This window comes from Pinus tabuliformis, chromosome J (genome assembly GCF_031772625.1).
Source record: "Pinus tabuliformis cultivar Carrire ecotype Pingquan chromosome J, CPIR1, whole genome shotgun sequence".
Classification (NCBI taxonomy): Eukaryota; Viridiplantae; Streptophyta; class Pinopsida; order Pinales; family Pinaceae; genus Pinus; species Pinus tabuliformis.
Genome location: NC_142295.1, coordinates 38,493,511 through 38,502,200, shown reverse-complemented (window position 1 = coordinate 38,502,200; position 8,690 = coordinate 38,493,511). Strand labels below are relative to the sequence as shown.

Sequence of the window (8,690 nt, the reverse complement as noted above, 5' to 3'; positions counted from 1 at the left end):
ATATGTTTACTAACCTTAGGAACTTATAATAAATAGAGTACACCTATCTGATCTGCAGTTCTGGGTTTAATATTATATGTTGTGAACTTCTAAAACTAACAATAAATAGAGTACAGTTATCTGATATGCGGTTGTGGGTTTGATATTGGATCTTAAAATCTTTTATATGATCATTATATATGTAGCTGTGGGTTTGATATTGGATCTTCAAAATCTTTAAAAGTTTTATTATATATTTTTGAAAATTAAAAATTAGTTTTATTTTTTTTGTTGGTTAAGTTGTTTGAGTTCATCAGAAATTATATATGATGAAGTATGAGATGTTTTAGTATTGGATTTTATAAAATAGTTATTGGATGAGAAATTTTTGTGTAAGCTAGAAAAAGTTACTAACTCCTAGGAAGCATGGAAGATCTTGGAAGCGGAGTTCAGTATAAAGGATAGTGACATGTAGTAGCGATATGTGTCATAGTCTAGTTAGTCAACCGCATATTTGAGAGTAGATGAGCAAGACATTGGGAAGACAATAGAACTTGGAGAATTCCATTCAAAAGTGGATGATGGTGATGAAGACTATAAAAGTGGAACCCATTATGTAGGCATGCATATGGATGAAGAAGATGCAGAAAATATTGCAGAGAGAGAAGTTGAAGCCTTTGTATGTGAAACAGAGCAAGAACATATACATGCTCAAGGACTTCACTATAACATGGATGGTGCAGATGATGATGAGTCCCACTATGACAAAACACATGTGGATGATGACTGCAAAGTGAGATGTGCATTGATGAATCCAACTGCGATTGATGAATTTGGCGAAGTTGAATTTGTTAATGAACACATGCATGTTCAGATAACCCACCATAGGGTGGATTAACATTAGATTGATGATATGTGTGTGTGTTTTTTTAAATAGGGATTGATTATGACAATATGGTAAGTGCCATGTTTGATGAAGAATTAAAGGTTGAAGTTGCCATTGTAACAGCAAGATACGAAGCACTTGGAAATGCTTATGAAGCAGTATGTGATCTAACAACAACTAATGATCAAGAAGAGGATAAAGTGATTGAAGAGTTTTTCATGAGAATATCCACTGAGAACATAATAGTGAAAGACAACCTCCATCCAATAGAAAAGAATGCGCAAAAGGAAGAAGTAGAGAAGGAAGCTCTCATTAAAGAGCATAAAAAGATGCTTTTAACATTAATTTTGAATATACAGGTGTTCAAAATAGCATGGAGCTAAAGTTGAAAACAAATTTATTAATAAGTTTGATGCAAATTTGAAGTTCATTGACGAATGGATTCAAAAGCCAATTGATGAGAGTCTTAAAGTAACAACTAGAATAAAAGAATTAAATGAAGTAGTGAACCAGAAAAATGAACATGATTATGATTTTACATGTAAGCCTAATGATGATCTTGAGTGTGCAAACTACAAGAAGAAGAAAAAAAATGTACTTGATGATGAAAGTGAAGAGAAGAACATGGAAGTTTCTAAAGACGAGGAATAATACATTAAAACCATGTTTTAGCAATTGAGTTAAGAAGAGATAAGATTATGCTATCAAGAAATATGGCAAAAAGAATATCAAGAATAACACAAGAAGCAGAACAAAGAATGCAGTTTGAAGATGAAAAGTTGTGGGAGCAGTCCATGGTTGAATGAATCTTTGAAAAGGAAGTTGTAGAAGACATGATCATATTGTGATAAAAATGCAATGTTCTGTATTAAATAAAATGAAACCCACTAGTCAGCTCTACAAAAGAGAGTCTGAACCAGGGGAGTCTGGCTCTACAGAACGCTCTACATTGTTCATGTACATCACACATTATATAGTAATCACAGATTTAGGGAAGTTAGAACCATAACCTAAAAAATAGAAACTAACTCCTATCATGAGGTCTCGTGAACCAACTCACTATTCTAAGATATTCTCCATTATCTCTAACACTCCCCCTTAATAGAGAAGGGGTTCAAAAATATGCCTAACATCTCCCTAAACATTTCAAACTTGATTTTTCCAAAAGGCTTAGTGAAAATGTCTGCAACATTATCACATGTATTACAATATACCAAATGGATTTATTTTGATCGCACTTTTTCCCTGATAAAGTGGAATTGTGTATCAATGTGTTTACTGTTTTTGTGAAACACCGAATTATTAGCAAGTTTGATTGAACTCTGATTGTCACATCTAATTGTTGTTGCATCTTTCTGTTCTTCCCCAACATCCTGGAGAAGTCTCCACAACCAAACTGCCTCACATGTTGCTGCACACATAGCTTGATACTCTGCTTCCGCTGAAGACAAGGAAATTGTGTTCTGTTTCTTGCTGCTCCATGTAATCACCTCAGATCCAATGCTGAATGCATAGCCTATTATGGATCTGCGATCGTCTACATTTCCAGCCCAGTCTAAATCTGTAAATCCTATCAATCTAACATCAGAGGAATCAGTATAAATAATACCATAATCTACAGTACCTTGTAGATACCTCAAAACACATTTCCTTGCATTCCAATGACTTTCAAGTGGCTTGGACATGTATTGACTTATCACACTAACTACATAAGAAAAATCTGGTCTAGTAGTGGTTAGGTATATTAAGCTCCCAATCAGTGGTCTGTAAAGTGTCGCATCTGCCCCTTTAGAGCCATCCTCACTCTACAGTTTGATGTTCCACTGTAATGGTATTGTTGCAGCCTTACACTGATCCATCCTGAATCTTTCTAATAGTCCTTTGACATACTTTCCGTGGGACATAAATGTTTGTCCCGAATATCTCTAGATCTTAAGACCCAAATAGTATCTTAATTCACCAATGTGTTTCATTTCGAACACCTGTGACATCTGTTTCTTGATTTCTTTGATTAAATAAGCAGCATCACCTGTAATAATCAAATCATATACATACAAAGAAATCAACACTATACGCCCTTGTTCATCTTGCATGGTATATAGATTAGGGTCGTTTTTACTTCTATTGTAGCCAAATCGCAGAGAAAATGAATCAATCTTTTCATACCAAGACCTGGGTGCTTGCTTTAGTCCATAAAGAGATTTCTTTATCTACAAACTAAATGTTCTTTCCCTTTATGGAAAAACCCTTTAGGTTTCTCTAAATAAACCTCCTCTTTCAATTCTCCATTTAAAAATGCAGACTTTACATCTATTTGGTGAATCATCCAATGTTTCTTAGTGGCTAAAGCAATCAACATTCTGATGGTATTTAGTTTAGCTACAGGGGCAAAGGTTTCTTCATAGTCAATGCCTTCTTTTTGTGAATACCCCTTTGCTACCAATCTAGCTTTTAGTTTATCTATGGTTCCATATGCATTAATATTGGTTTTATACAACCATTTGCAACCTATGGTTTCTTTGCCTTTAGGAAGTTCAACCAGTTCCCAAGTGTTGTTCCTGATTATAGATTCATATTCTTGTTCCCTAGCTATTTTCCATTCACTACATTCATTTTCTTCCTTATAACTAGAAGGTTCAACAACATTCATCATACTAGTTATAAAAGCATTTTTCCTACATCTCGCAGGCAATTGAGCTTTCCTACTTGATCTTCTGAGTGGTAGGGTAGCTTCAAACCTTGTCTGATCATCATTTTCTTTTTCTTCCCGCTGCTGCTACTGCAGTATTTTCTGTTGTTGCTGTTGTATCTGTTGTTGTTCATCTTCTGGATTTGTCTGCTGATCCTGATTGTTTCTTGTTTCTTCACTTTCTTCTTCCACCAAGAATGGAGTATCCCATTCCTCATTGTTCTTGTCAGATTCTTCATGATCCTGCTCATGGAATATGACATCTCTACTAACAAAAATCTTGTGAGTAGAGGGATTAAGTAATCTATAAGCTTTATATTGTGAACAATACCCTATAAAGGTACATCTCATGGCTTTTGAATCTAGTTTTCTTTTGTCTTCCTTTGGAATATGGGCAAATGCTTTAGACCCAAATACTCTTGAATGTTTTATTGCAGGCTTAAATCCATATAATGCTTCATAAGGAGTTTTAAACTCAAGACTCTTTGTAGGACTCCTATTTTTCAAATAAACCGCAATATTCAATGCTTTAGCCCAAAAACCATTTGAAAGATTCTTACCTTTCAACATGCTTCTAGCGCATTCCACCAATGTTTTGTTCTTTCTTTCCATTACTCCATTCTGCTGAGGAGTATGGGGTACTGTGAATTGCTGTAATATCCCATGGTCTTTACAATACTTGATAAGCTCATCCTTCCTGTATTCTCCCCCTTGATCGGAGCAGAGAATTTTTATCTGCTTCCCTGTTTGCTTTTCAATCATATTTCTGAACTGCTTAAAGTATTCAAATGTGTGACTCTTCTTACTCAAGAAATATACCCAAGAAAACTTTGTGCAGTCATCAATAAACAGTAAAAAATACAGTGCACCTCCTAATGACTTTGTTTGCATGGGTCCACAAAGATCTGTGTGCACTAATTCAAGTATATCTCTCTGTTTCTTCTCTACTCGAACATGGAATTCTTCTTTATGCATCTTTCCTAATGTACATGCATCACAATCATTATGCACTTGTTTTAGCATAGGAAGATCTCTTACCGTTTCCTTTTTTTGAAGTAACAACAAATCATTGTAGTTGATATGACCAAATCTTCGATGCCACAACTCTTCTGTAGTCAAACCCACTGGTGTTAAAGCTCAAACTGGTGTTGGTCTTACATCCAATTTGTACAGACCTCCTGTTCAAATTCCTGTAGCGATTGTCTTCATGCCATCTAGTAAATATTTAATATAACAGTTAGATTTAAAAAATTCAACTTTAAGATCTTGATATGTAATCATGGATACAGAAATCAAGTTCTTTGTTACATCGGGCACATACATGACATTATGAATTTGTCTTACATTACCATTAGGTAAAATGATAGAAATTTTCCCACACCCTTTGATCTGATCTATCATCATCTAGGTAGATTTGTGCTTCGACGTTGATTTCTTTAAAATCTTCGAACCATTGCTTGTTTCCCATCATATGTGTTGATGCTCCCGAATCTACATACCAGATGTCTGCATCAACATTCTCATCAAAGTTTGCCATGAACAATCTGAAGTTCTGCTCATGATTATCATTTGCGATATGACTGCATGTCGTTTCTGCCTCTGTTGTGCTTCATGATATTTCTTCTCGCTGCACTCCCTAGCTATATGACCAAGTTTTCCGCAATAAAAACATTTAATTACAGAGTTGTTTCTATTCGGATTCATACCTTGGGTCGGATTTGGTCTTTTCTATAAGCTTCCTTTGTTTTGTTGTTGTGGATTTCCTTTTCCTTTGAAGAAGTTATTTTTCGCCATCAATGCAAGATCGACATTTTGGGGCTTCAGAGTTGATCTTCTTTCTTCTTCTTGCATCAGTATTCCTATCAATTCTTCAAACTTTGGGATTTTCTCTCTCGCATTTATCCCAGTGATGAACATTTGGTAGTCATCGGTCACATCATTCATGGTAATTGTTACAAGATCTGTATATGCAACCGTTTCGCCAATGTCTGACAATTTGTTCTTCAGATCCTTGATCCGTGCTATGAAGGAAGCCACTGTTTCATTCTCCTCCATATTCAAGGATAAGATCTTGCTCTTAAGAAACAAAAGATGATTTGTATTCCTAATCTCATACAAATCCTTCAGTATTCCCTAGATTTCGCTTGCTGATTTGCATTCTCTGATGTGTGGTATGATACAGTCTTTCGCTGACATCTTCAACATCGTCCTTCCTTTACCTTCTTGCTTCTCCTAGTCTGGGACTGATGCTGATCTAGCTGCTGACTTCTGCTCATCCCCATTTGTAATTGTCCAAGCACTCTGCACTTCTAGCAGAGTTTGCATCTTGAATTTCCAATTCGCATAATTGGAGCCATTGAGCTTGTTATGCTCATTCAAGCATGCTTCAAACATTTGATTATTCATCTTGGCGATTTAAAAAAAAAAAATTGACAGGTAAAACAAAAAATGTTAGATTTACCCCAGATCTGTGTCAAAGACAGAGATCGTTGATCTCCAATATTGTTTGATCTCGCAGCACACACGCAAATCACTGTGGCTTCCTTCACGACCTCTACCATGGCCTCCTCGGCAAACCTCGGCCTCCAGGCAGCCTTCTGTTGTCAGCCTCTGCCAGGACACAACCTTCTCTCGGCCTCCACGCAGCCCCTCACTTGTTTGCACAGTCGGCGCGAGTTAGCACCACGGACTTGTGAAGGTCTTCGCGACTGTACACTTAAAATCTGCGACGGTTGGCAAAATAAAAACACGCAAAAGGTCTACAGTGGGATTGTCGCGTTTGTGCACCTAAAACTTGCGACGATTTTGGCTTAGTTGCGCCCTCCACTTAGCGTACAGGTTCCTCAGCCCTGACGCTCTAATACCATGATAAAAATGCAATGTTCTATATTAAATAAAATGAAACCCACTGGTCAGCTCTAAGAAAGAGAGTCTGAACCAGGAGAGTCTGGCTCTGCAGAACGATCTACATTTTTCATGTACATCACACATTATATAGTAATCACAGATATAGGAAAGTTAGAACCATAACCTAAAAAATAGAAACTAATTCCTATTATAAGGTCTCGTGAACCAACTCACTATTCTAAGATATTCTCCATTATCTCTAACATATTGCTTTTCAGAACAAATACAAGAGAAGTCAAAAAAAACTTGCAGTAACAACAAGTGAAGAAATATGGAGCCTACAACAAAAACACGCAAGAGAGAATGTAGTGGACTGTTAACATTGAATATGATAGCACTGGATTGTTACCCTGATAAGTTGTACCCTATTCATAATGTGTGGGAACAACATTAGCTTTGGCCCTTAAGATAAATGTAGTGGAGGGTTAACATTTATGTGAGATGGAGATCTTCGACTTTAACCTGGGTCCAATTGATGAGAACCCAAACCAAGTTGCAAAACCTCCTTGTTGCCGTAATTTTATTTTATAGATATATATATATGTGGGGGCCATTCCAATTCCAATGAATTGAATGATAGGCCACCTACGACTGGAGAAAAATCTGCCTTTAGACAAAATGCCACTCACTACGAAATTTCAACCACACCTTCCAAATCAGAAGGTGCTTCTATTTTTCTGGTAGAAAATTACCCCAAAAATGTCCTATAAAAACTAAACGAACTTTCCACAAAGCGGTCAGTAACCTCTGAGTTTTATTCACCTTTGGCACTGAGCAGCGTAAAACAATAAGTCGAGTACACAGAGATGAGGGTCTTGGATCGAATTCGGAGCCATTTACTCGGCAATTTTGAACCCTTGTTCTTCAGTATGGGAAATTGGGCGTCTGATTCCACAAGAAATTGTAGCTCCGAAGAAGAAAACTTCGTCCAGACCACACTCACACCTTACTCAGTCGATGACAGTATCCGGAAAATAAAGACGGAAACTCTGATCGCGGCCGTTAAGTCTTGGCGTCCCTCACTCTCTGTCTCCGTTACTCGACATGGATCATTGGAGTGTGACCAAATTCCGTTGACTGGGGACTCGAGAATTCCGTGATTCCGTCAGTGAGCCCTTGCTTATCTGCTGCCTGGGTGAAGCTTCCGTTGGATGAAAACAATTCAGAGGACATGGTTTTGTATGGCATTCTCAAGGAGGCCGCCAACAAGGGATGGGTGCCCCGAACACCCAAAGAAGAGCCGGTGTCAGAGATCAAGAGAGAAGCGGCTTTTCCCGTCAAAGTAGAGGCAAATATCCGTCAAGAAACGAAAGCCACCCTGCCGCCGCCGAAGAATGTAAAGAAGAATGCGGGGAGGCATTACAGGGGTGTGAGGCAGCGGCCGTGGGGCAAATTTGCGGCGGAGATAAGGGACTCTGCGCGTAAGGGCACTAGAGTTTGGCTTGGCACTTTCAGTACGGCCGAGGAGGCTGCGCTCGCATATGACCGTGCCGCTTACAAGATGAGGGGCTCTAGGGCTCTGCTTAATTTCCCCCTCCAAGTTGCCGCAGAGGAGAGTAATACATATAATAATACGTCCAGTTTAGAAAAGGAGGAGATTAATGGTGAGAATAATATGAATAGAAAGAGGCAGCGTGAGGAAGTGATGAGTGGCAGTGAAGTGCAGTGGGATAGACAATGTCGAGTGAATTGAGATTGGAAGATAGAAAGAAGATGGGTAGCGGAATGGTTGAAGAGATTGTCAGTGGCAAAATGGCAACGCCGCCACTCACGCCGATCCAGGGCCATTGACATGAGCTTCACTGCCAATGGCAACGCCGCCACTGACGCCGAGGGCCATTGACATGAGCTTCACTGGTTTCCTGTGCACTAGACAGTTCATCTATATTGACATATAGATGATGAAATGGCAAATCACTGAACCTTGCTACAGCGCTGATATCTGACCAAAAACGAGGATAAGATGGTAATGACTTTGAGCAGTGGCTTTTTATGTTTTTATAATAAATTTTCGCGGATATTTGTAAAAAGAGTCGTCACAAAATCTTTATTATGGATTCACAATGGCATCGTAGCGTGAGTTGATCAGCATGTTTACATAAATTATATTAAATCTTTAAAACAATGTTTCAAAGTGTAGAATTTTCAATTAAGTTATAATCATAGTGCTTCAAAGTGAAGAATTTTCAATTAATTTTATTGATTTTAAAGTTATAATTATAATTATTT

The 8,690-nt window shown here is 37.8% G+C and overlaps 1 pseudogene; it reads left to right on the top strand.

The window, feature by feature from the left end:
* The first annotated feature begins 709 nt into the window (after positions 1-709).
* On the top strand, positions 710-8,359 carry LOC149225340 (uncharacterized; annotated as a pseudogene).
* Positions 8,360-8,690: the final 331 nt, after the last annotated feature.